At 35.2% G+C, this 27,848-nt stretch overlaps 1 protein-coding gene and 1 long non-coding RNA gene across 3 annotated transcripts in view; one reads left to right on the top strand and one right to left on the bottom strand.

The window, feature by feature from the left end:
* LOC135078629 (uncharacterized) overlaps nucleotides 1-27,848 on the bottom strand; it is a 275,638-nt gene that overhangs the window by 49,157 nt on the left and 198,633 nt on the right. The window lies entirely within an intron of this gene.
* On the top strand, nucleotides 3,424-4,696 carry LOC135078449 (uncharacterized). 2 transcript variants are annotated; one of them, XR_010258614.1, is made up of 3 exons: nucleotides 3,424-3,499; nucleotides 3,745-3,841; nucleotides 3,938-4,696. It is a non-coding gene; the product is annotated as an uncharacterized LOC135078449 (long non-coding RNA). The 2 variants fall into 2 exon arrangements; XR_010258613.1 differs by having other exon boundaries at nucleotides 3,563-3,841.

Below are 27,848 nucleotides of genomic sequence, written 5' to 3'. Positions count from 1 at the left end.
GTGAGGAAATCTTATAAAATGGTAACCCTGATTTTTATTGTCATTCAAGTGCTCTTTCTTCGCATAGGCTTCTGTGATTTGGCCAAGGGCCACACACATTGCGATAACATTATGCGACATTGATTTGACAGCAGCGGAGTGAAGTCTTGCGACTATGCAAAATGATACCCTGTAATCGTAGCGCATACAGACATAGACGGGGCGGGGCACATAGCTCGTAGAGCTGATGGCCGCTGGGGCAGGAAAGTTCTTGAGTGGCGACCACGAGCCGAAAGACGTAGCGTGGGCAGGCCTCCCACTAGGTGGACCGACGATCTGGTGAAGGTCGCGGGAGGTGCCTGTATGCGAGCGGTGCAGGATCGGTCTTCGTGGAAATCCTTGGGGGAGGCCTTTGTCCAGCAGTGGACGTCTTTTCGGCTGAAACGAACGAACGAACGATACGTATTACCACTATTTACCAGACATTACTATTTATTGCATACTCGCCGGATTACACGTAGGAGCACGCGCGTAACAGCTTCGGCCTTGCATTATTATAAGATCTTGTTCCGCCCTTTTACGAACTTCCTCCGTGAGGATATCCCCGCCGAATTCTATGATGAACCTATCAAAAGTCATATTCTGCAATGTCAACCCACCACAAGGTGGACCGACGACCTGATAAAGGTAGCGGGAAGGCGCTGGATGCAGGCCGCTACCAACCGTGCGATGTGGAAGTCATTGGGGGAGGCCTATGTTCAGTAGTGGACGTCCTGTGGCTGAAATGATGATGATGATGAAGAAATGAATGAAAATGACAAATCTTCGAACGTGTATAATACCGTGCCAAAGTAATCATATAATTTTGGCACCTTAATAACTATTGCCGTTTTTGTTGTAAAGATCATGCAGCGCTACTTGCGGATATTATTGGAAAGAAAACTATGTGGGCTCTAGATCTGAAGCCGCTTTAACGAACACGAAGTGCTCATACAATGCGGCGTATTTTCTTCCAGTCTTTAGTCAGGACTTTAGTCGAATTAAAACCCCGGTTGAACGTGATATAGCCGCACTAGAATACGATGCTTTTTTGCATAATCGCAAGACTACGTTCCGGTGTCGACCGAATGTTATCATGATGTATGTGGCCCAGGGGTTACCGTAGCCGCTAAGGTTTGAAACTTCTTGCTTAAAATATTGTAGTCTTTGGCATAGACTACGATGGTAGTCATGGAGATAGGAGTTTGTTATCTCGTGTCAGATGTAAATGGTGAAAAGAAAACTCATGATTCGTGGTATTTTTATGTAATATGTAGGTATTTTATAAAAGTGGAACCCCGAGTGATCTCCAAAACCCATTCTATTATTATATACGATTCGGCTTCGATATCTATAATACAATAGGAGTTTATTTCATGCGTCAGATGACAAGGGTGGAAACAACCTACGATTCATGTTGTTTATTTACGTGCAATATGTGGGCATATTGTAAAAGTGGAATGCCGAGTTGTATTTCTAAAACTTGTTCTATTATTTTATACTATTTGGCTGCGACTCGGCGTGACGACAATACAAAACATTTTTCGCGAATCGGTGTTCATACATTCACACAATACATTAGACGCCATGTTGTCATAAACGACATATTATAAAATCGCTGTGATTTAATATTCTTAATCATTAATTTTATGGCAAGTGTCCATCAGGAATCGTTGTTCTTACACACAGAATCGTATTATTTCGCTTTCGGGTAGTAATATGTCAAAATTGTTGGTTCTTTAGGCGAACAATGTATGGAGAACGAACATTGTCCTTTAATTCAGACACAGAAGATAATTTTGAGTAGGTAGTAAAATGTCAAATAGTTGTATTAAAAATCTAGCGCAATTGAGACATAATTCTTAGAGGTGTATTGACAATTTAATGGACCTATGTATTTCCCCTCTTTTTGGTTGTTTTCAGCAACTTCTGTAGCTAGGTGTAGTCAAGATCTACAACATGGCCTTCAATAAAACTCTACCAGTGAAGGTTAAGTGCGTACCTAGCCTAGCTGATGAACAAAATTTCGTACGAATTTAGTACATTTATATACCAAAACGGACACAATTCCGCAATTCGTATTCGCCTCACCACACCAGCCCATCACTACCACAAAAATATTTAGCGGAATGAACTCTGCCTGGCAATAATAAATGAGATTGCAGCCGTAAATTACAGACGGTACATCAAGTATCAAACACTACTTCTTATGTAGTTGCAATAAGGTTCTATTTTGCACCAAAAATTAACAGTTTGATGTGCTGTTCTTTGCACAGGCGACGGTACGTCATGCTTAAAAGTGATGCATCCTAAGTACTTGTAATAGAAGCGATTTTGAAACAAAAAACACATTCTGATGTGCTGTGCATTGTACTTGATTCACGCCCTAAATTACAGTCCGTGGTTAGGAAAGTGCACGCATTGCAATAATGGGAGGACGTAAAACTATTTTTATTCATTTGCGTGGTAAATGGCGCGTTAATGAAATACGAAGATGGAGCACTACAATTTCCTTATGTGTTTGTTCCTTCCCTTATGTATTTATTTCCTTAGAGAATAGCTGTTGCGAGATTAAACTATAATTACTATAATTTATATGATAATATTAAAAACACGAAAGTAACTCGATAGAGAGACCATTTTTGTTGCTTTTCAACCGACTTCAAAAAAGGATGAGGTTCTCAATTCGACCCGTATGTTTTTTTTTCTATGTTTGTTACGCGATAACTCCGCCAATTATGAACCGATTTGAACAAATCTTTTTTCGGCGTATAGGTAATACCTCAAGGGTGGTCCCATTTAAATTTAATAATAGAAAAAACAACCCCCAAGGGTGGAAAATTGGGGATGAACTTTTTTATACGCAATATCTCCGCCGATTATGAACCAATTTGAACGATTATTTTTTTGTTGAATAGGTATTATCAAAAGGGTGGTTTCATGCGAATTTGAAGAAAATATTTCACCCCCAAGGGTAGAACTTTTTTTAATTTTTAGTTTTTTTTTTGTGTTCACGCATTTGAAGTCGGTTTTTTTTTTTAAAGTTAATTATTTTACTCTATAACCACTTCAGATTCACTTGTATAAAGATAGTTTGAGACTCAGTTCAAAACAGTTTTTATCTCGGTTTTTTATCACCGTGTAAAAAAGATTTTCTGTTGTAAAAGCTACTTACACCCGTATTCACAAACGATACTTACCTATGCAAAGCAGCAACGCTATGCGAAATGAGACATTTCTCAATGCGTTCCATATGACAAGCCTTTCAATTCATAAACAATACTTAAACGACCCTTGACTATGCAAAATCAGAGTGTTGATTAGAGTTCTGTGATTGGTTCGCTTATGTTACGCACTTCACTCCGCTAACTGACATGACATTCCTGTCATTCAAACGGTGCAACAGTTTATAAGTGTCGTTATTTTGTGGATTTGTGAATTAAATAATATAAATAAATATGGATAAAACTACAACTATCAGGTTAGTATGAATATTTCGATTAATAATAATAGTGAAAATCATGTTTCAATCATTATTTTTCAGATAAAAAAGCTGCCGTTTTCTTCTTCCGAAAGAGAGCTGCTGATTGTAGCTTAATAAGAGAAAGGCCTATTATTGAAGACAAGCATATTATTATCCTCTCTAAAATATCGAGTTGACGAAGCAAGCCTGGGAAACTCTAACAGTGGCTTACAATTCTCAACCATATTTTATGTTTCACAAAGGCTCACACATCAACTGAAAAGCTGCTGGAATAATTTAAAGACCCAAAGAATGAAAGAACTTTCTCAGGAATCAATCAAACGTTCTCAACACCCACTAGTAAGTAATGTTTTTAAAATATATAGTACGTAGATTTATGAGGAATAACTAAGCAGAATATACTCAAAGGAATTAAATTCATAATTTGCTTTTCAGGTAGGTATCAAGAAATTAAGATTAGTAGTAGCAAGAATGAAGATTAAGACAGAAACAAGAATCAAACGCACCACATTGAATAATATACAACAAGACCAGGCTTTGCACGAGTTGGGGCTACAAAGAGAAAAAATATTGATAGAAAGAGAAAACAATTTGTTAGAACATGAAAAAAAGCTTTATGATTTACAAATACATAAAATTAAATTAGACATTGAAGATTGATGAAAATAAAACTTTATTAAAAATTTTATGTTTTATTTGCCACTAGCAACTGATACATTATGTAGGTGGCACTGGAAGGCCTCCTCGCAGATAATTTCCTCAGGTCTTCTTTTATCAGTGGTAAAAGTATGAAAAGTACCCCATCATTGGAAAACCTAAACTAAATTCGTCTGAATTGTAATAATCAAAGGGATTTTGGGAATCCCGTATCACTTTTCTGGTACTTATTCTACTTTGCTCATTGATATAATTATCAAATTCTTCTTCACTACTGTAATCCATTGTAAGATAATATTAATCGAATACAACCATAAATAAAGCAAACAAACCTCAAAAACGAGAATAACCTAAAAATTTTGACGTAAATAGACACTATGCGTTGCGTAATACAGCTCCCTGGCTACCTTAGCTTTGCGTTCATTCTAAGGGACGCATAGTGCTTGTCACCACTGAAGTATCGTCTATGAATAGGTTTTTGGGACCCTGTGCATCCACGCGCACTATGAGGCCTCAAAGTAATGTTTGTGAATACGGGTGTTAGTTATTTTATAAAATGTTACTTATGCCTGACCTTTTACAACCTAAAGGTTTATGTAACCTAAAGGTTACAGCTAACCATTGAACTCGTTTCTACACTTTTATTATGAAATTATCTGTACTTGTTCAATAATAGAAATACCGAAACATTTTTCACGAAAAAATATCACAAAATCCTATCTTCATTATTTTTAATGACAACTTAACCCCTGAGTTCTATTACCTTCAGCTGACTCCGTCTGGAACACCAATTAGAACTTGTCTTACTTGTTAAACAACTTTGTTGAGAGTGGAAACAGCTAACGCAATTGTATCGCCATTGACAGGACCCGGATCATTCAACGTCTGCACTTCTTTGGAATTTTCTACTATATGTGGTCACAATTCTGTTGTCAGACGTAATGAGGCTACGTATCTGACATGGCTCAACAATCAACATGCTCTACGAAGCACCGTATTAGGTACTGATCTGGTCGGCTCAAGCTTGCATCGTTCGTTCGTTCGTTCGTTTCAACCAAAACTACGACGTGACGCATGAAGTTCCACTGCTGGACAAAGACCTCTCCCAAGGATTCCCATAATGACCGGCCCTACGCTGCCCACAACCAGGTACTTTCCACGACCTTCGCCAAATCGTCGGTCCACCTCGTGGGGCCTACCCAAATTGGCAATTTACCCAAATCTGATCGCCACTTGAGAACTTTTCTGCCTCAGCTTGCGCTTACATACTAGGAACAAATATACAATATACGAACCTAGAACCTCTGGGTTGAGATAATCTGACTCTCCTAACACCATTACCACAGAGGCGTTACTAGAAATTAAAGAGTGTTGACTTTGACTTGAAAAGACAGCTCTGAGATTAAGTAATTACCTATCAAAATCAAAATCAAAAGTATTTATTCAGTTTAGACCACAAGTGGCACTTATGAACGTCAAAATAGCCCTTATGGGGCACTTTACATGTCTCCTTATCTTTTGGGCCCTACCAGCGCTTCGAGACAAACATATGACAAGTGCTGAGAAGAAACGCCGGAACAAACTCAGTCACCACTAATTGCCAGGAATTATCTAACGGTAAGAATAACCAAATTCGAGTATCTACATCAATCAAATATGTGCAGACTGAACTGACCACGCATCCTTGTCATCAATATAGTCTCGAACCTTGTAATATCTACCTAGGTATACGACGTTTTGTTAGGATATTAGGTGCATATTATTTGAATAAAAAACCGTAGATGTGTAAAATACTTTATACACCACTGACAAAATATGATGATGATTAAAACAAGCGACCCTTGACATGAGTATGAACACGCAAAGACCATAATCGGGCTATGATGAATTTCCACCAACCACACATTGAAAATGTACAAGTTGATACGAAAACGTGCCAGGGTAAGCCTCAGGATTATGTATCGTTATTAAGGTAGCAATTTCCATAGACCCTATTCGATAGCAACACAACAGGGATTATGTATGAAGGTCAGTAATTTTGAAATTGTCTATGTGGCCAGTTGCCACGTATAAATTAATCATTGTGGAAACTAGGGATGTTACGGAGCGGAGGTGGTTATATCGGAACCGAAATCGAAACCGGTAGCAGAAGAGAAATGTCTAAGAAAGTAAAATTACACACATTAATCGTCAGTTACATTTTTATTACTTCAAAAAAAAATACAGTTAGGTTAATATCTGAACAAGTAAAAAAAAAAAAAAGTATTTATTTCTCAAAGATGTCACATGTACAATTTATTCTGGCGGTCTCTGCACTAAGCTAGAAAGCTTGTATCGCAGCGGCCAATTCAAACAATTACCTTTGTATTGACATCGGTCTGATAGGACGGACGTGTTAAAACTAGTTATAGGCTTTTAATGTGTTAAATATAGTTTATATAAATCTAGTTAAAATAGTAATAATAACATAACATAACTTTGGTTTCAGAAAATCTACTAAGAATAGGATAGAAATTGTATTATTATTTAATTATAATTATAAAATACAAAATGGTAGTAAGTATAACGTACGAACGTGTGTGTGTGTGTGTGTGTGTATATGTGTGTGTGTGTGTGTGTGTGTGTGTGTGTGTGTGAGTGTATGAATAATGTGTGTTAGATTATTAGTTAGTATGACGCGTTTATGATTTCTTCTGTTTGATCATAGTCCAAATCTAAAAGCCAGGATTCTATTAACCGTTTAGCTTTGCTTGTTACTGTGTTTCTGATATCTACTTGGTGGCAAATGGTGTTATAGATGTGGGGAAAGAGGAACAGTGGTTGGCGTTTTACAAAAGAAGTATGGATGGTAGGGGTTGGAACTTTAAAAACTCGTTGTTTGTTGAGGATTTCATACTTGTCAGAGTTCAAGATTGTGCTGTGCATGGATGTTGCAGTGCGAAGGATATATAGTTGACGAATTCGGAGGACTTTACATTCTTTATACAGCTGGTCGGTTCGGTATCTAAAAGGCTTATGCAGCATTACTCTTAGTACTGCACGTTGTGCTCTTTCGAGTTCGATCATAACAGTTTTTGCAGCTCCTCCCCAGGCTCTAATGCAGTATATCATCAGAGATTGACATAGAGACTTGTAGACAAGGAATATGATTTTTCTTGGTGCTGAGTGTTGTAGAGTTTTCATTATAAAGAGGCATTTCCGTATTCGAGTTGACAAGCTAGCAATGTGTTTTTTGTAGGACAAGCTTTCGTCAATTAAGACACCGAGATATTTCATGCTGTCGGACCTTTTTATTAGTGTGCAATTACAAACGGAAGGTACTATCTGTGGAGCTGTATTAACCTGTAGTCTGTACTCGTTTATTCTTGGCGTCGCCACCGCGTAACTATGCATAGACCTCCGATACACCTAACTTCTGATTGAAATTTATCGGAACCAAAATCGGAATCGATAGTGCAAAACTAATCGGAATTCCCAAACTTTCGGAATCGGAATCGAACCTCAGTACCATCACTAGTGGAAACCATTTTGCGCTCCCGGTTTGCAACATCAATCACTACGGGTCACTCTATTGTCCAGCGACACAAAATAAGGGACTACTTACATCATGTTAGCAATATTCACACGTCACTCAAGCAAAGTTTTCAATTTAATTGAAATATGACATGAACATGACACTTCAGATTATAGAGGTATCTTTGGAGTCCCCGAAGACTACAAACTTTTTATTGGCCCATAGTTTGGTCGGCTTCTAATTTTTATAAGGAATCGTTGTAATGTACTTTCATACTCTTTCATAGCCCTTATAAAGGTAGCAGGAAGGCGCTGGATGCAGGCCGCTACCAACCGTGCGATGTGGAAGTCTTTGGGGGAGGCCTATGTTCAGCAGTGGACATCCTGTGGCTGAAATGATGATGATGATGACGACATAGTCTACGGGGACCTTTTATGTTTAGTTTTAATATGATATATTGAGATATTCCTTGACGCTTGTCAGAAATTTACGATATCCCTTCGCTATGTCTCAAAGACACTTACAAAAAATTGTTATTAAGTATTTCTTCGAATAAAAGTCGATGAACATACATTCTTCTGTAGCAAACGAAAAACTTATTTAGTTACAAGTTTTGCGTAGAAGAATGCTATAGTATTTTAACTTTGTATTTTTGTTACTACCGGATTGAATCTGAAATACTCGTAAATATGACGTACAATAATTTGTGGAAATTGAACATTCTCCATCTTCACTTAAAGCTGCATTTGCAACAGTGTATTTTATGACAATATACAATTGCAGCAATACCGCAGCATTACATTTAAAAGAAAACGTTTCAAGATTACACATTCTATCTCTTGGGCGTAAAATGCAATAAAAGGATGAGTTACAATGTTACTTACATTCTTATACTTATCTTGCAATCCTTTACAAAGTCATAAAAGAGATTCTTTCACATTTTATTTTTAAACATTTTGTCAAACGTCTAAGAGTAATAATCAAAATTATTATTTCAGACAATGGTAGCAATCACAATAAAAATAAGACTACGAAATAAGATGCCACTTATAATTCGTAGTAATCGATGATTTTTTTTTCAACAATGAAATAAGTGCTGTCAGCTTTATCTTTAATTCTTTAGGCAGTCATTTCAAGAACATTTTACTACAAATAAACTCACTCAATTTTTGCTTCAAAAACAATATTTCACACCATTTGATATTTTTAAGGATCCACTCATAATTCAGGCGCAATATTGCTGAAAACAAAAATTTTACTGAGCACTTACACTTTTATTAAGACTTGAGACGATATTTATCAGCCGAGTACACAATATAGACGATATTTGGTTAAGTCAATGTCTCTCTGACTTCACAATGCCCGAACGCTGGTTTTATTTGAGGTGAACGCACTATCTCGTTCTAAACTACAATACAGTTTCGTTGTTCTCGAGTTGTAAACGAAATGCACGCGAATGGCTTTGACGTGATGGAGGTTGAGGGTAACCGAAATACTGCAAGTAACAACGCTGTAAGTAATTTTCTTTTGTACCACTCTATCTTTACCAACAAAATAACTGTTTCTCATGATCAACTTTTCAGTAGTAAACAAGTAGGTACGAGTTAGTACCTTAACAATGCTAAATAAAAACACATTATGTAACTTATTAACGTTGAAAGTTTCTGATGATGAAACTGAAGAAAAACAATTGCTATACAATACAACGCTGCCCGTTATTAAAATGTCTCTACTTAAATTGATAAGAGTTGAACATTCTATAATACTTTCTTTGTTACGTTCAGTAATATCGGGCGTAATGACAACTTTAGTATTTCAACCTGATATGGTATTTAAGTAAGTATTAGTTTTTTGTATAAAACATCTTACACAGCATATAAAATAATAACAAGATTTTCAAAGAGAAAGAATCAACGATTCCTACTCCAGAAACCAATTCGGAAAGCCAATTCTTTTGCACACGTTTAGATTTATCGTCAAAGAGTATAACGATTTCCAAATAAACTTCCCTTATCCTTGCTCAAAATCACATGGTCGAACAAGTCAAACGATCAAACTACCGAAACGTCGTACCCAAACTTTGATTACACGCTTACAACGCACGTCTTTTGCCAACTCAGCTTTTTAGTCCGTTTTTTCTGCAGTCGGCACTTTACTTCAAAGGTAAGTTCGCTCCAATGGCAGCCATATACGAGTACTTCAGGGCTGTTAGAATATTATGGATACGGCAAGTATTATGAGGATTATAATGAAAAATGAGATGGTTTAAGTTAAGTGCTAAGAAACTCAGCGAGTGGCGCTAGATGTAAATTGTTGGGAAGTAGCACCTGCGTTCGAAGTGTTTTGAAATATTTCGTTTGAACTTGAAGTTTGGAATCGTTTCTTGTTTGAAATACAGTAAAATACTGCTCTCTCATAACTTGATGACAATGATTTGTTGGTACTGTGGTGTTAAGTCTCTTTCTATTATTTAAGCTGTAGCTTTTTTTTTTAAGTTTTATCAAAATCCGTTTAGAAGATTTTGTGTGAAGGAGTAACATCAAAAGCCGTGTAGTAAATACGAGAAGGCGTCAAGACAACGATCCACAAGTTTTCGCTTGATAGTAACTACTTTGGATGTTATTTACTATTTAACTACTACAGGAACTGTAAATAAGCAATTTTTCATTTTCTTTCTACAGTTTCAGCCTTACAGTGAAAACACAAAGTAATTACGTACATAAAGAGAATGCATTTGTTTGGTTGTTTACACTAAAGTGCGCTCATTTAGAATGTTAATTGTTAGTGGAAAGGTCAACACTGCAACTAAAATACAATGCAAAATACACAGGAATGTGAACTTTAAGTGTATTTCTTGGAGAACCACGAACGAAGAATTTACTTTGCACGCTGTTGGCTTTTCATCTTGATAGTATAATTATTACTGTTGCGATGTAGCGTATTTGCATTATTCGGATGGTTCATAGTTACATGTTTTAGTATGACTTCTTGTCTGTTTGTTCATACGCTGTTAAAGCTGCTATAGCCAACTTTCAATTAAGTATAATGATTGCTAAGAAATATTTTTTATATCTACCACTTACCTATTCATCTTACATTTTCCATTAAAGAATTTAGGTACTTAATCAGGTATAATTTTTAGTATTCAGTCAATTCTGAATATATTTTACAGAAAATGCTTCTTGTATTTTCCTAATACCTAATTAAATCTTCTTCAAAAACGTTATAATAAATTCTTCGGAACTCTATACACAAGATAATGAAAAAAGCTTCTTCTCAAACAATCTTCAGACCTTCAACGTTAACCAGAGGTTAAATTACAGTGCTAGATAAAATAAAGTAAATCTTATCTTGTAAGAATTCCAGAAATTACTTAGCCAAGTACACTCAAAGCCATATCTCTTCAGACATCAACACGGCAGCCCGGGGCTCCAGTCTGAGTATCCTTTGCAGTGCGTTGCAAAGAAACTGCGCTGCAGTAGCCATTCCACAATTTACACTGCGAGCTTTGTGTCCCCTTTTACGGGTCCGTACAAAAGATTGTTCGCCATCTTCAACTCACCGAAATGTATCACTAAGGATGTGATACTGTCGATAGTTTGGTGGCTCTAGGCGGTAAAAAATGGATTTAATTTTCTTAACGCAGCTAGGCAATGCCAATATCAAGATTCGAAAATATCAAGATTAGGTAGTCGTATAAGTCGTATTCTTATTTTTCACCATCCCTAATTTTTAGGTGACCCCTATGAAAACAAAATTCCTGTTATGTGTTACCATAGGAGACACTTAAAAACTAGGGATCGATGCGATGGTGAAAACGGGCATTAGTGACCTACGTAATCACCTAAGTAAAACACCTTCGAGTGAAGTAGGTATTGGTTGCATTAATTACTTATTTAGGTCGCGTTGCGTCGCTTCACATCGCGTTCCTAATGCCTATGACACTTTTTTTCAAACACTCTTAACATTATTTTCATTGGTTACATTACAGTTGCATCGATAGAATTAGTTCACATCACTACTGTCTTTGGCTACCTCTCATGTGTGTACTTTATGCCATCGCTATAAAGATATTTTTGGAATGAATCCTGAAACCATAAAGTAAGCCGCATATTTTTTGTTTCCCATATGAATTCCTGCGTTCATATAATATGGCTTACATCTGGTTTCTTTAGTTGGAATTTATATTAGGGGATAAGAATTACAAGCAGAATTTTTGAGGTTTCGTTCCATAAACTTTTACTTATAGAAAGTGAAATAGATACCACATTGTTTTAAGACCTTTTGTGTCGATATGTGATTTAAACTACGTGGTCGTATTCTTTATACCTATGGACTGGACTAACCAGCTGAACGCTTCCATTTTTGTATGTTTACCTGTAACAAAATAAAACACTTATTAAAATATTGAACGGTTAAAATAAACATTTGCAATTTGATCAAAAATAAGAGCCATTTCACAAAAATATTCCGCGCGAATTTAGCTACAAACTGTCAACGCAACGACAAAAGAGTAAAAAGAACGCCGAAATGGACAAAAAAATCTTGAGCCGTGACCGTATTAAGACTTGATATAAGTTATTAATTTTAAGGTAGAATAAGGTATTAAAACATGATAAATTAATTTAAAATTTTAATAGAGTTTATTTAGTCTTTTAAAGATTTTTATACTTATTTCGATTAATAATGAAACACGAATAGGTATAATATGTAAAATATATTATATTAAGTACAAAATAAAGACAGTCACACAGTGAAAAAAAATCTGCCCCCTTGCAGCTCCATCGTCGGACCCTGGATATCATTTACCTAGACGAAGTATTCGTCAAGGCGAATTACACAAGCCCAAACTCCATAGGGTTCTATTGTTTTGTTATGGAGTTGCAATGGAGGTGGCCATTGCAACTCCTCCAGATCCATTATCAGACAGAGCTAAGAAATAAATAAATATTATTATTATTTAACAAATAACTAAAATAAATTCATCTTACTATCTTTCTTCTTACAAGTCTTACTAATATTATAAATACGAAAGTTTGTATGGATGTTTCGATGTTTGTTACTCTTTCACGCAAAAACTACTGAACAAATTTTGATGAAGCTTTACAGTACAGTACAGCAGTACTAGGCAGTTTGTGTTCAACTATCACTCGGGTCGGACGTTCCTATCGCAAGACCGTTGGTTCACTCAGTTCCGATACGACTCTAGTGCTGTGTGTAATTATTCTCGTGAATACACTAAGTTTATTAATTTCTATGAGTGGATTTCATTTTGCCTGAGAACTACGTCATGAACCCTTAACCAGAAGACCCTGTCGCCAGCGACAGCGATGCTCATCCATCCCTGGCGTCGACCAGAATAACAATATATTTATGACGATCTGTAGCAAACTAAATTTCACGCGAGTAAAGCCGCGGGCAATACTACATATTCCATACTAGCTTTTTGCCCGCGACTTTTTCCGCGAAGAAGTGGAAACTGGTTCTAATAAAACTAAATTATTCTAAGAAATTATTAATTTTGTTATATGATAATATTTTTTAATATAAAACCTACAAATTATTAGGTATGTTTAAATATCTGAATACTTACAAAATTATGATAACTTTCTACAACAAAATTGAAACATTTCCTTCGGGTGCTAAAATCACCAGGCTATTGTGTGCACACTCTGGAGCATACAACTTACAACTGGCCGTCGGAGAAGCATAGATTTCCCTTAAGTCTACTCCCGCTACCACATGGAACTCCGCTAAAACTCGTGAGCCAACACTTGTTTTTGTATCGAAAATTAGTATGAGCAGCGCACGCAGTTGCCCGTTGCAGGCTCTATGCAACCACGCTATTTTAAACCGTGGCCCTAAGCATGAGATGGGAAACTGCACTCTCTAGAATTCTCTTGAATTTGATGGTGTTAGGGGAATCCTAGGAATGAATACAGACTTTCCAATGGAATCTCCTCATCAATATTGAAACATTGCAACTTGCAATGCAATGTTTCGTTTTCATTTGTTGTATTATTGACTATTTCTTGATTTTTCAAACACGTGTCAAAATAAAAAAAATAATTTAAATCAAAAGCACTAAGGAATATTTAATTGATATCAACTTCGAAGCAAGCACAGATCACAGAAACTAAAGGGAAATGTGATAAGGGGGCGGAGCCGGTGTCGCAACAATATGCCCAAAAACAGAACATATTGCTTGTGATAGCAATGATGACAGCAGCGACGTTATAATGTAAACAGTTTACATTGCTTGCATACTACTAAAGATTATTCGAACGTTACTGATACCGCAGTGGATAATGAGCACATATTTTGATTTCTTTGACACTGAGTTTCGAACTCAGCGCATTACTTAGCATCTTTCTATATCTCTATGTAAGCAAGTTATCTTCAAAATAACATTCTACACCTTTTTAACCAAATACGAAGCACGTCATCTATCAATAGGGAATATATTTTAGAAGTTAATAAATTATGCATAAAATAACACTTTAGTTAAATCATAGAATTTCTAAAAACTAGTACTGAAATCGTACTGGAAACAATAAAAAAATATTAATATGTTATCTAATTTATTTATTAAACGACCAATTATCGAAGATTTTGGAGTAAAGTTTTTGAAAATATTTTATAGCCAACATAGGAAACATTTAGTGAAAGAAATTCTTTTCGGAGCCTATTGCCTTCAAACAAACAAATAATCAAATCTTTCCTCTTTTATTACTATTGATTTAACAACAAAACTTCCCTCTCGAAACAAAACGGTTCTTTTTCTTCTTCACGAAACAAAACTCAAAGCGGATAAATAAATGTAAAATAAACCAATCGAAGACTTGTTCAAGTATGTATTTCTACACCACTGATATACACAATAATAATTTCAACATTACTTCTTACTAATAAGTACATCTTGTTTGAAAGCCCAAATCGAACTGCCTGTCGGTAGCATGCCAGCGATAAGGTAACTTTCCCTTCCAATCGTCAACGTCAACCCGCTCAAAACGACTTATCGATGGCATGCCCCGGAAGTAGTCAAGTGCAATACCTAATTATGAATTTAGATCATTTTTATTTCTAAAATACCAAATTGTATACAATAAAAATTCTAAAATAATTACATTATACAATGAATATGAGATAATCGAATACAATACAAAATTAATGCCCAAAATCATTCTAATATCTGTAACATGTCCAGGAAGTAGTCAAATAAAGTATTTAAATTTAATAATGGGTTTTTAAATTCTACTAAAATTGTTACAATAACATAAGCAACCAATCGTATAAAATACAATATACATTCTAAAATCATTACATAAATAAACAAATCTTTGGACAATTTCACAATGCCATCTAGTCCCAAAATAAGCAACTAATATGCTTGTGTAAGGGTGCTAGCTTAATGGATATACTATGTACTTACAACCTTTTTTATAATTTATTTATTAAATTAAATTCATACATAAATACATAGTTACTCCCAGTCCCGTCAAAGAAATTAAATTTCATCATTTCAATTTCTGCTCGGCCGGGAATCGAACCCGGGACCTCTCGGCATATTAGTCCGTTTCGAACCACCAAACGGCCGACTCAAAACGGACCTCCCGGCATAGTATCAAAAGTATTTGGTCGCCGTATAAATCTCCGCTTCATGACACGAACACACGTAAACGTCATGGCGGGAAAAATGACACAGGTCCTGCCTTGACGGGCGCTCGCGCCGTACTAATCAATGTCGGCTTCCGCATTGTAATTTATACTGATATTCACATCAATTTTTTGACAAAGTAGTTACTAATATTTAAACAATAACTGTGGAAATCAATTCTCCAATGAATATTCTTTATTTTGGGATACTTTTATTGCTGTTATTGCTGTGTATTAAAACCAAAAATCACGATCAAAATGTGACGTAAATCTTAAAAATTTGCCAAAATATTTTTAGATTTTACTCAATAATGGTAATGAAATTCAAGAATCCGTTTGATTATTGGACTACAAGAATATATGTCCGATGATTTCTATATATTTTTAAGCTTATTATACGAGCATAAATAATAGATACATGACTTTGAAATTGAGTCTGCGGCAATTTTTCCGTAAAATGGTTGTGGGAGATGGGGCACTGAGAATTAATCAAAAGAGTTTTAGTAAATCCGTTACATTATTGGTCAACAACAAGGATTGAACTATCTTTCGCAGTAATTAAATAATCTCTGGGTGTTGCTTAAGATAGTAATTCATGCTTCCAAAATATTAGAAATTTGCACGAAAATGTGAAATGGCTCTTAAAGGTAGGTACAAAATAGTAATTACTAATCAAAGTGGTTTAAACTTTCATGAAAAAAACAACTTTTTAGTCTCATTTTCCGATTAAACAATATGTACAAAAAGAAATTCACACTTTTTAAAGAAAGTAACACCTTACTCTTTATTAAATAATCCTTTAACCAATCAAGATCTGTTACATAAATGGCACTCCAACTTGCCAGACATTATGAGCTTAAAATATTTTCTGGAAAATTCGCTTTTTGCTCTTAATTGCTTTCTGAAAACTTTCTTCGTTCAAAGCAAAAATCTCTACAGTATCTTGGGAGAAAAAGTCCCCGGACCCTGCCTGCAGTTGGACGTGACGTCGCATAATAGCATTATGTTTGTAGGGTTGCCTGTGGTAAAAAATTAAGCTTGCCAGCTCAAAAAATTAAAAAGCCGATTTTTATGTTTTTACGAGGTCGCATACAGCACAGCCGTAAAGATGGGATCTTTTAGTAAAATATTGTCTAATATGACTTTTATGCAAGAATATTAACTGATTGTTTCTTCTTTTTCAAATTATCGTGTGGATTTTCATTTTAATCTCAGAGCACGTTAAGCAGTTGCAACAGTCCTATATAACCATATTCATGGCCTATAACGGTTCTTTAGGTCTGCTAGGTTTGCAAACTCAATTGTCAATATTAGTCCTAGAGATATTTCAAAACTAGCTGGACACTACACCATACGAATAATATTGAATTAGGATATTTATTATCTTAGTTATTAGACCTTGAAGTCCGGAAGCATCGTGGTCGTGTCTATTCTAAAGCCTGTCGCACACTCACTGCGGGCGCGCGTCGCACAGTCGCGACAGCAATATAATTACGCGCGAGCGATAAGGATGGGTAGCCTGGGGTCATTGGACGGGATTCTACGTGCTCACGGACCAGGCTTTACACAGTGACAGAGGAGACTACTACAGAGAGAGCTTATCGGAAATTGTATATTCCGGTATGATATTGAAATAGGATTATATCAACAGGCACAAATTAATCTCAACCCAATCGGCTTTTAATCCGTGATTGAATATTACACAAAATTTATCGTACAGACGGGCGATCAAGCTACAGACTCTATAGCATCTCGTGTACATAGTTGTAATAGACTATATTGCAAAAGATGTTTTTAGTAGGCTATTCCCACCTTTCGTTCCCACTATCGCAGTGCACTGCAACTCCTGTGTAGCAAGGATTTACAACTTGTCCACTAATAAAAACCCAACCAGTGAATGTCAAGTTTGTCCCAAAATAGATTAAACTGACATAAGACAAATATTTTATAGTCTGATCAGATATCAACAATACTGAGGCTGGCTTGGATCAGCATACTTTAACTGTGTATAACAAACGTCAAAAATCTGTCAAATTCCATAAAAAATCACTGGTTATCGTTATAGTTACGGTAAAAGTTAGGTGGTGCAACTCAGCCTAATAACATAACAAAACTGTATTTACATGTAAAGGCATATCTTTTAGATTCTAGCTTTCTTATAATGTAACGATGCATGTGAAATGATATTTTGTTGGTAAATATTTGATAATAAATAAATAAATAATTAAGTGGCAGCCCTACAGCATAGAACACTATTAGGCACGGTGCCAAAACGATGTAGGCTCCCGTTCCTTCAGACTTTCCAATACAGATGGCCAACCGCAAACATGTGTTAAGGCAACTGCAATCCGATTTTAATGCATCTGCAATATCACAGATGTTATGGTAAAGTTATTATTCCGTTGGCCAATATGTTTGAATAATTTTAAAACAGATTGATATTGTGCTGTGTACTATACTTAAATAAATAAATAAAACTTATTAAGCACTGAATAATTTAAGATTAAAAAATATCTGAGTGTGTGTGGCTATAGCAATAATACTCGTGGAAAAAACTAGCAATATTGAATAGAGTCCGAAAATACTGGCCCGATTTGAAAAATTCTTTCCTACACTATTTCTGATGAACATATTAAGCGGTATGAAGTTCGCCTGGTCAGCTAGTATAATATTAAAACAGACTATGCTTGAAGGCAGAAACTGTAGCAAGTAAAATAAGTGATGAGCTTGAAGATATTTGAAACAAAAGCTTTTATAAGCGTTAAACATTTTCCTCTGTATTTCTAACCCCTCATCTCACATCTTAAGCAGAAGACCATCGTTAAAGAAACATAAGAACAAACAGGCATTGTAATTTTTACTTCCATACAGCACTCTTTGTCACAAAGGCCATACATAGCACATTTTATTTGTTCAGCTAGAACTGAAACATATAAATTCAGCCGTTTGTGAACGCAGCCCTGCGGCCGTATGTTGTGTTTACTACTGCAGTTGATCGTGAATAATAGTGATGTACTCGTGTGTGAACTGGGCTATCGGATATTAGAAAAAATACCAACTTGCAAAGACTCGTGGTTGTGGTGAATTGTGATGTTAGAGTTGTTGGATACTGGCCAGCAGAACGGTCTCCTTTAGATTAATTTTAGAACTACCATTTTGAATTATTTGTTTTTAGTACTAAATAGTGAAAGTATGCTTTCACATAAAAAAATGTAGCCATTCCCAGCTGGGAATGGCTACATTTTTTTCACATTGTGTCTCGAATCGAGACACAATAGATGATCAATGAGTCGGTATTGCGACCGCTTGGTGTTTGATGGGTTAAACCCCTTTACAGAATTGTCATAAATTCATTCATTATGAACAATAACTATAAATAACAAAGGGATATAAAATTAAACCTACGGCAAGATCAAAATGGAAGCCTATAAAAGAACAACGGAACTTTCTGGAGTTTCTCCTTAATCTCATTACATGAACAAATTAAAAAGAAATCCTATGTATTCCCGACGCGTGCTTTTTTACGAACAATTTAATTTTGTCATATTACGAAAGCAATTTCGGGAAATGTTTGTGTTTGTTCGTCAAAGACAAAATCAGATTTACGAAAAAATTTCGATTAAGCTATGATAATTTTATTAACAGTCGAGGGCTTTCGGAATTGTATTCAGTATATTTTTAGGCTTTTATTATCCATTATCATCATCTAACTTAAGGAATCTTAAATAGAATTTGTCAAGTGAAACAAAACGCCTATAATAAATAATTGTTTCAGGGTTTTCTTTTTTATATTCTCACAGATAATTTTTTTCGTCTTTAATGACGTTTTTATTGTGGCCAAGAAAACGCTATTTCCTTGGCATATAATTGGGTACATAATTATTTTGTTTACCAACGCTTATTGGATCTTTTCTTGCATCTTATTCTTCCTCATTCTTCCATTCCAAAAGTAATTTCCTCGAGTCCCAGGCCCTCAAGCGTTTAAGTAAAGGAGTCATCATCCTTTAACGTTCTCATTAAACCATGATAGTACATAAAGCGGCCTCTTACGAAAAAACATCGTATATTTTAGGGTTCCGTACCCAAAGGGTAAAAACGATACCCTATTACTAAGACTTCACTGACCGTCTGTGAATATCACCAGGTCTCATGAACTGTGAGCGTTGAAATTTTCACAGATGATGTATTTCTGTTGCAGGTATAGCAACAAATACTAAAAATTGAATAAAATTAAATATTTAAGACAATTTGGGGCTCCCATAATAATATAACAAACGTGATTTTTTTGCTCGAAATCCTTAATTTCAGAAACTATTTATTTAGACACTTACCAGTTTGTACGGGACTCTTCGTGCGCAAGTCCGACTTGCACATGGCCAGTTTTTATATAAGTAATATTTTTTATGCCAGTATCTTCCTTAAAAAGTAAATTGGATAGGCTTTGAGCAGTTAACAGCGCCTGTTCTCGTGTTTTATTGGACTAGTCGTAAAGTGAATGGAGGAATTTAATGAGAAAACATCGGTTTGTTCTGTAGATGCTTTTTTAATGGCCAGTAACATGCGTAAGTATTAAAGTAGAAAATAAAAAAATATCGCTCGTGAACTTTTTAATCAATTAGGACAATTCAGTTTCGGAATAAATGGTAAGGATACGGTTATTATAATTATGGGACACTTTTCCACACTAGTTATTAGGTCAGTTGGTATTGTTTGTATTGGTTTCATAAAATGTATGATAAAATGAGATATTTTTAAGTAAGTTAACGAGGAACATGTTATGTTTTAAGATATATTCAAATTCAAATTCAAATTGTGTTTATTGTGAAATCACAGGTACATAAGTCAGGTCATTAAAGGACATCATCCACGTTTCATATATTTTTGGTCCAAAATCAAAAGTGCCGGCCAACAAAAAAAGTGCTGTATTCTGACAGAATACGTCTGCCTTAGCATTTGTTACTATGGCACCAAAGCCGTAGCTCCACTGTGCGTCGAGTATTTGAGATCTAAAAGTCATCGACGATTCATACATTTTTTGTTCAAAATCAAAAGAGTCGGCCAATAAAAAAAAAGTGCTGTATTCTGACAGAATACGTCCGCCTTAGCATTTGTTACTATGGCACCAAAGCTGTAGCACCACTATGCGTCGAGTATTTGAGATCTAAAATTCATCGACGATTCATACATTTTTTGTTCAAAATCAAAAGTGTCGGCCAATAAAAAAAAGTGCTGTCTTCTGACAGAATACGTCCGCCTTAGCATTTGTTACTATGGCACCAAAGCTGTAGCACCACTGTGCGTCGAGTATTCGAGATCTAAAATTCATCGACGATTCATACATTTTTTGTTCAAAATCAAAAATGTCGGCCAATAAAATAAAAAAAAAGTGCTGTATTCTGACAGAATACGTCCGCCTTAGCATTTGTTACTATGACACCAAAGCTGTAGCACCACTGTGCGTCGTAATATATGAGATCAAAGTCAGTCATTTCATATATTTTTAGAACTCAAATACTACGATGCACAGTGGTGCTACAGCTTTGGTGCCATAGTAATAAATGCTAAGGCGGACGTATTCTATCAGAATACAGCACTTTTATTTTTTGGCCGGCACTTTTGATTTTGGACCAAAATGGATGATGTCCTTTGTATGATAGATCAGCTGTTCCGCCGCATGGGCATACAATAATAGTAAGATACATGATTGGTCAAATTACATTTTAAGAAATTGATAGGTAGAAAAAAGCTATAACACAATAAATGATACAATTCAAATACAAGTCAATTATTAATAATTATAAGTTAATTAAGTCATACAGAAAATGTCAGCAGAATACAATATTATGTCAGTGGGAGAGAAAAAAAACATTTCATTAATAAATACTTAGGTACTCAAATTGTCACACAAATCATTATAAATTGTCAGAAAGATATTCATTTACAGAGTAGTAACCATAAGTATATCATTTATCTATTTCGATATCGATAGTAGTTTTGTGACCATTTAGTTAGATGATAGAGTACATTCTAATAACATGTAAGTACTATTTAACCTACCTATTTAATACCCAGAATACCAAAGGCTTAGTTTGGTAGTAGGTACCTACGAGATAGCGCTGTATAAAATTATGGTGTAAAATTCACGCAAAATTCACCTGACCTACACGTTTCCAACATTATATTAACGGTCCATGCATGCTGACGTCATTCAAATTGGGTCAAAGAGCAGACATTGTGTGATCACTGCTCTGGGGCAGGGAACGAAATAAAGGCTTATGTAACATAGTTAGGTACCAGGGATGTTATGGATATCCGAAATAAAAAAATATCCGAAACCGTAACCGTAACCGATTCAAAAGTTTCGGATAGTTTCGGATGTAGGTTGATGCAGTTTAAATTGTTTTTTGTATAGCATTATATTATGTAAAGGCATAACAGCCTGATTTACCTTTTTAATGCCATTTAGTATCAATATTTATTACTTTTTATTCGATGTAAAGTGTGCGGCCATGAATGAACTGTGTTGGACAACTATTATAATATTATTCCTATATCCATAACCGTATCCATAACCGAAACTACATATCCATAACATCCCAAAAGTGTAACATACTACAGATCTACAGAGTGCAAATAGGCAGAATGTAACGGGCAGATGTATGTGACCTTTGGCCTTACTCTGCATCTATATTTAGCTTTATTGCTTGTGGACGATGTAGGTGAACTGTTGACATGTTTTGTTTTTCTAACAAATGCATAATGAATCCGATTTTATCGAATATCTGTCGATATCGATAACGAATGTTAATTTGTCTAGATTCACAGATGTAACATTGGAGAGTGAACTCAGTTAATAAATAGAAGATCAATCAAAAATCAAAATCAAAATCAAAACTATCTAAACTGTCTCGGCTTTGCGCGGCGACGACCCTAACTAATGGGTAAATAATAAAACAAATGAACATTAAGCAATGTGTCAACTACTTCAAAAACATTGAACCTTGTTTCCGCCAGAGATATTGTGCGATAATGCCTCGCTTCGGTAAATGAAGCGATTCTATTGGTTCTTTACCAACACATCCCTTCCTCGCACATATCTGGTTTCCTTATCTGGCAGCCTTATCCTTCTATTATCACATTCTCACATTCACAAGTATGATTATGTTATTATAATTGGAGTATACAATATAGAATAAATCCCAAATTATAAATAAGCCATAAAAGCACAGTTAAAATATAATTGGGTGTTGTCTTATCCCTTCCAAATCCACACAAGTTATAATCCGAACATGAAGTAATCAAGTTCAAAACTCCGCCGTGTCTAGAATTAATTTAAAACCTTGTCCTAAATCAATTAGTAAAGAAAATGCTAAATGTTCATTAAATTATCGTAACTGGGTCACCTAACCCTTTTTCATAATAATTAAGGCTGCGTTTTCACTGATGTTGAGAAATATAGTTACATTAGTGTGAAAATAGTTCGAATAATATTTTTCGGTTTTTAAAACATTTTTCTTTATTGCTCCACCCCTATTGGCTTTATTAATTAAAAAAGTATTTATGTATTACAAAAAATCGTAACGATAATAATTGTCATTTATCATAGCACTCGTGTCGCTTACGTCTTTACGAAAAGCTCTCTAAAGCGCTCATCCCGCTGGAAATGTAGCCTAAAGCTAGGTTTACACGTGCCGCTCTAAAGATTACTTGCAGCACAAACTTCATAGGAGTTAATATCATGTATCCACAGTGTGCAATGTTGCAATAATGTCGAACGACATGGTATTAATTTTTATTTATTTATTTATTTATTTTAAGGACAGCCAACAAAGCATACACCTTATCTAATATAACCTTAATACATCAAACATTATGTGGTGTTGCCTTACTTAAAGGCTGCCACGGCATGCAAATAAGTGTAACTACTAATAGAAGGCAAACAAAAAATCTTCAAAATTTTACTGTTGCTTGATGGCAAACATAGCTTATAAGTAAACTTGTCAGTAACGATTAGTTGGAAGACTTTAGACGAGAAATCTGTACTGAAAATTAATTATGACTAGGACTATCTGACTGTTATGGTATGTAACCCTACTTAATCGAGGAGAAGAGGAGAGAAGACTTCAAGCAAAAAATAATTAATAACTAGGTACCTATTCATTTTTTTCTTTCAAAAAGTATTTTCATCTCTTTTTAATTTATCAAACACCATTCAGCGAAAACGTTCCAACGTTGTTTCCACAAGTAATTAAAACATCAAACACAAATTAGCGCATTCATAGCTTCTAAAAAGCCTAATTACCCGCATGTTCCGCCCTTGTCCCGCGAACCAAAAGTTTTCATCGTTCCATGGCACTTTCCGACACTTGCGGGTCTGCGTTTGCTTTCAATTTTAAGGACAGATACGAAGTATGAATAAAACAGTTCTATCATTAAAAATATTATTAAAAAATCTATACTTATAATAAATCTGTAGAGAGGTCAATTCTGTACATGAAATATATTTTCAAAATAACTATCAGGGGGTGATGAGTGATCGATACTGATGCCAAAAATGCAATTAGTAAAATTTTTGTCTGTCTGTCTGTCTGTCTGTCTGTATGTTCCTTATAGAAACAAAAACTACTCGACGGATTTTAACGAAACTTGGTACAATTATTTTTCATACTCCTGGGCAGGTTATAGGATACTTAGGAATTCCCACGGGAACGGAAATTAGCGGGAAAATCCTTTTGGATGAAAAATCTAAACCGCTTAAGTTAGACGCTTGAAATTTGGCATGCAAGTACCTTAGTAAACTTAAAGATTAGTTACAACAGGATATTGCAAAATTCCCACGGGAACGGGAGTTAGCGGGAAAAAACATTTGTATGAAAAATCTAAACCGCTTAAGTTAGACGCTTGAAATTTGGCATGCAGGTACCTTAGTAAACTTAAAGCTTAGTTACAACAGAATATTGTAAAATTCCTACGGGAACGGGAGTTAACGGGAAAAAACATTTGTATGTAAAAATCTAAACCGCGTAAGATAGACTCTTGAAATTTGGCATGCAGGTATCTTAGTAAACTTAAAGCTTAGTTACAACAGGATATTGCAAAATTCCCACGGGAACGGGAGTTAGCGGGAAAGAACATTTGTATGAAAAAATCTAAACCGCGTAAGATAGACTCTTGAAATTTAGCATGCAGGTACCTTTGTAAACTTAAAGCTTAGTTACAACAGGATATTGCAAAATTCCCACGGGAACGGGAGTTATCGGGAAAAAACATTTGTATGAAAAAATCTAAACCGCGTAAGATAGACGCTTGAAGTTTGTCATGCAGGTACCTTAGTAAACTTAAAGCTTAGTTACAACAGGATATTGCAAAATTCCCACGGGAACGGGAGTTAGCGGGAAAAAAAATTGTTTGAAAAAATCTGAACCGCGTAAGATAGATGAAGGGGGGGGTAAAACGAGATCCACGCGTACGAAGTCGCGGGCGGCCGCTAGTAATAAATACGAGTAAAAAGATATCGAGACAAATTCGAACCAAGGGCTGTATGCCTATACACCATTAATTATAGAGTTTGCCACATTGCTGCATTGCTTGCAGAAGCAACCGTAGGGAGTAAAATGGTTCTTAATGGCAATTTCTAAACTTATGTAAGTAAGGCGCGTGATGACCTTGTGTACTAATGTCCAGGAACGGATCCCTAAGGCTGATGACGATCATGACGAAAGCACAAATTCTGTTGTTGTACCTCTTAATGAATAAGCTGTTTTCTTTGCGATGTGCCACCATTTCCAAAACTTATAATCGTACCGCAATGGAAAATGAGTTTTATGTCCGCCCGCTAAAGTTTCGTTTCATTTTCGGCCGTTTGGTAAACAAATCGAGTAAACACGGCTCCGTTTTGTTGTGCCAGTGGACGCCCAATATTGGGCATTGGTAATAAGCCGCCATTGTGACCTGGCTGAAATAAAGTGTTGTGACAGTTTCGATTTCAATGGGATTTAAAGGGTCCGAATCTTTTTCCGAGATAAAAATAAAAAGATTTTGTCGCGTTTCTTCTACAGTAACATTTTATAGATAGAGATTTTGAACTACTGGACCGATTCGAAAAATTCTTTTTCATTTATTATTTCTGATGTAACACCCCCTGTACGTCAGCTAGTACTTAATTATTTGATACTTACTTTCCATCTGATAAGATGACTTATTTCGACGATTTATTTCGTTATCTCGAGACGGTAAAATATGGCTCGTTTCGTAATGGAAAGATAAGAGAGGAGTCCTAATAAGTGCGATTTTGCAACAGCAATAAAATAAAATAGAGTTTTCATTGACACAAATCGTCTGTCTCAAGTGGTTTTGCCTAAACACAGTCATCTAGTTTAGATTAATAAATACAAATAAAATCTACCTATAAAAGCGAAAGATCACTGACTCACTCACTCATCACGAAATCTCAAAAACTAAGAGTGCTAGGAGTCTCAAATTTTGCATGGGGATTCCTTTTAGAACGTAGGTGCTTACTAAGACGGGATTTTGCAAAATTCAACCCCTAAGGGGATAAAACGGGGTCCACGCGTACGAAGTCGCGGGCGGCCACTAGTATTTTTAATAAAAGAAACAAATTAATTCGAGCTTATCGTAGAAAGACCCTAAGATAATAAAACCTTGTTAATCCATGTTAAAACCCAACAATAGAATTCAAAAATTTAAACGAGCTTAAAGCGATGTCACCATGTATTATGGGTATTATGGCCCGCATGCATCGCTGTACCGAAATTAATTTCAATTTCTCTTAGAAGGTCGACCGTTGACAATATTAAATTTTCAGCAACAATAAGAGATTAATGAAAATTCGTAATACTTGGGATTCAAGGGATTTTGTGATGATAAACAATTTCTGTTGTTTTGACGATAGGTATTGGCTAACACGTACTTACTACAGTTTTGTACAATATTAATTACTTCATCTTAAAATCACCAAAGTTTTATGACCCTTCTATACAACTACCCAATCATTTATACTACCTTGTAAAGCAGAAAAAATATGAATTTATTCTTCTATATGAAAGTGGTATTTATTTTACGCAATTACTCGACAAAAATAATATTTTCTGTACCTCTCATAACAGCATTATTCATATCCATAAATTTAATATACCGTTAACTGCACCTGACGGTTTAATCGGGAGAGATTTATTATATCTACTGAATGCAAAAATATCTGTTTGTTACATTTTTCCACCTGAAAGTAGCGGATAAAGTTTTGGCTAGAAGATTTATATGTATTGCATTCTGAGAAAGAACAAAAGCTCTTTTTGAAAAGTAAAATCTAGAAAGTGATTTTTTTACAATCGGGTAGCACTTTCATACCTAACTTAGTTATAAATAGAGTTGACAGTTGCGATCCAGTGGTCCTGGGTACGTTCTATACAAACGATAACTTTTTTTCCAAGGTTAGTCCTTATAGTTCGTTTCATCCACGAAGACGCGCCCCACCAATTTTTGTCGAGGGAAGCGCTGGGTGCCGGGAGTTTGATCCGAGCAATCCGAGCGTCATTATTGTAGTGTGCGTGTGAACTCATGGATAATTAATTTAGCGTGTACCGATAACACTCAAACATTAGCGGAAGAATAGTGGGGCGTGTCTTCGTGGATGAAACGATCTATAATATAGAGTTGACAGTTGCGATCCAGTGGACCTGGTTACGTATTATCTCAGAAATGGGAGACAAGACAAAATATAACTTTGAACAGTTTTTTTACAAGGTTGGTACTTACTAACCGCGGATTTAGCTAGTAAATTATAACACTACGTTCTGACGTTGTTGTTATAACAGATCATGAGGCCCCAAAATAATACTTTCGATTCGATTCACTGATAAATCTCAATATTGTACTTACCATATTCCGAGTAACAATATTGTTTCTCCTAAAACAACAAATAACCTCATATATTTCTCAGGCTCTGTTTCATTGAATACGTTTATTTTACTGTAGGTATGCTATCAGGATATTTTTGTTTATTTAGTCACAATATGTAACGTTCAATATTTGTAAGTTAATAAAAGCATTTGAAATTTATGTTATCTCAGGAGTCTAGTAATAATATGAAATAAACATTATTATTCAGCATGATTGTTTATAATATTGTGTAAACAAACATTTCATTTTCAAAATGTTTTGTGGTTAAATTGCAATTAGTGTAAACGTTTTGTGTGTTCTATTTCAGACTCCAATCACTGCATATTGTTCAACATCTGTTATTCAAACGATTAATCATGTAATTAATACAAATTATAGATATCAGAAATAATTATTGCTGTGTGAAATTTTCTTTTCTCAGTTTATAAAAGTGGTAAGCAGACTATCTTTTTAAAACTTCATATTAGGTATATGAAGTTACAAAATTTTCAGCTTGAAGAAAAGTACCTATCTCATAGAAGACACAAATATATTATTAGTAGACAACAAATAGATTATCTGATTGTTAAAGATTGAAAAGTCTCAGATTAAGGTCCATCA

Source organism: Ostrinia nubilalis, chromosome 15, assembly GCF_963855985.1.
Source record: "Ostrinia nubilalis chromosome 15, ilOstNubi1.1, whole genome shotgun sequence".
Classification (NCBI taxonomy): Eukaryota; Metazoa; Arthropoda; class Insecta; order Lepidoptera; family Crambidae; genus Ostrinia; species Ostrinia nubilalis.
This window is presented reverse-complemented; position numbering and strand designations above follow the sequence as displayed.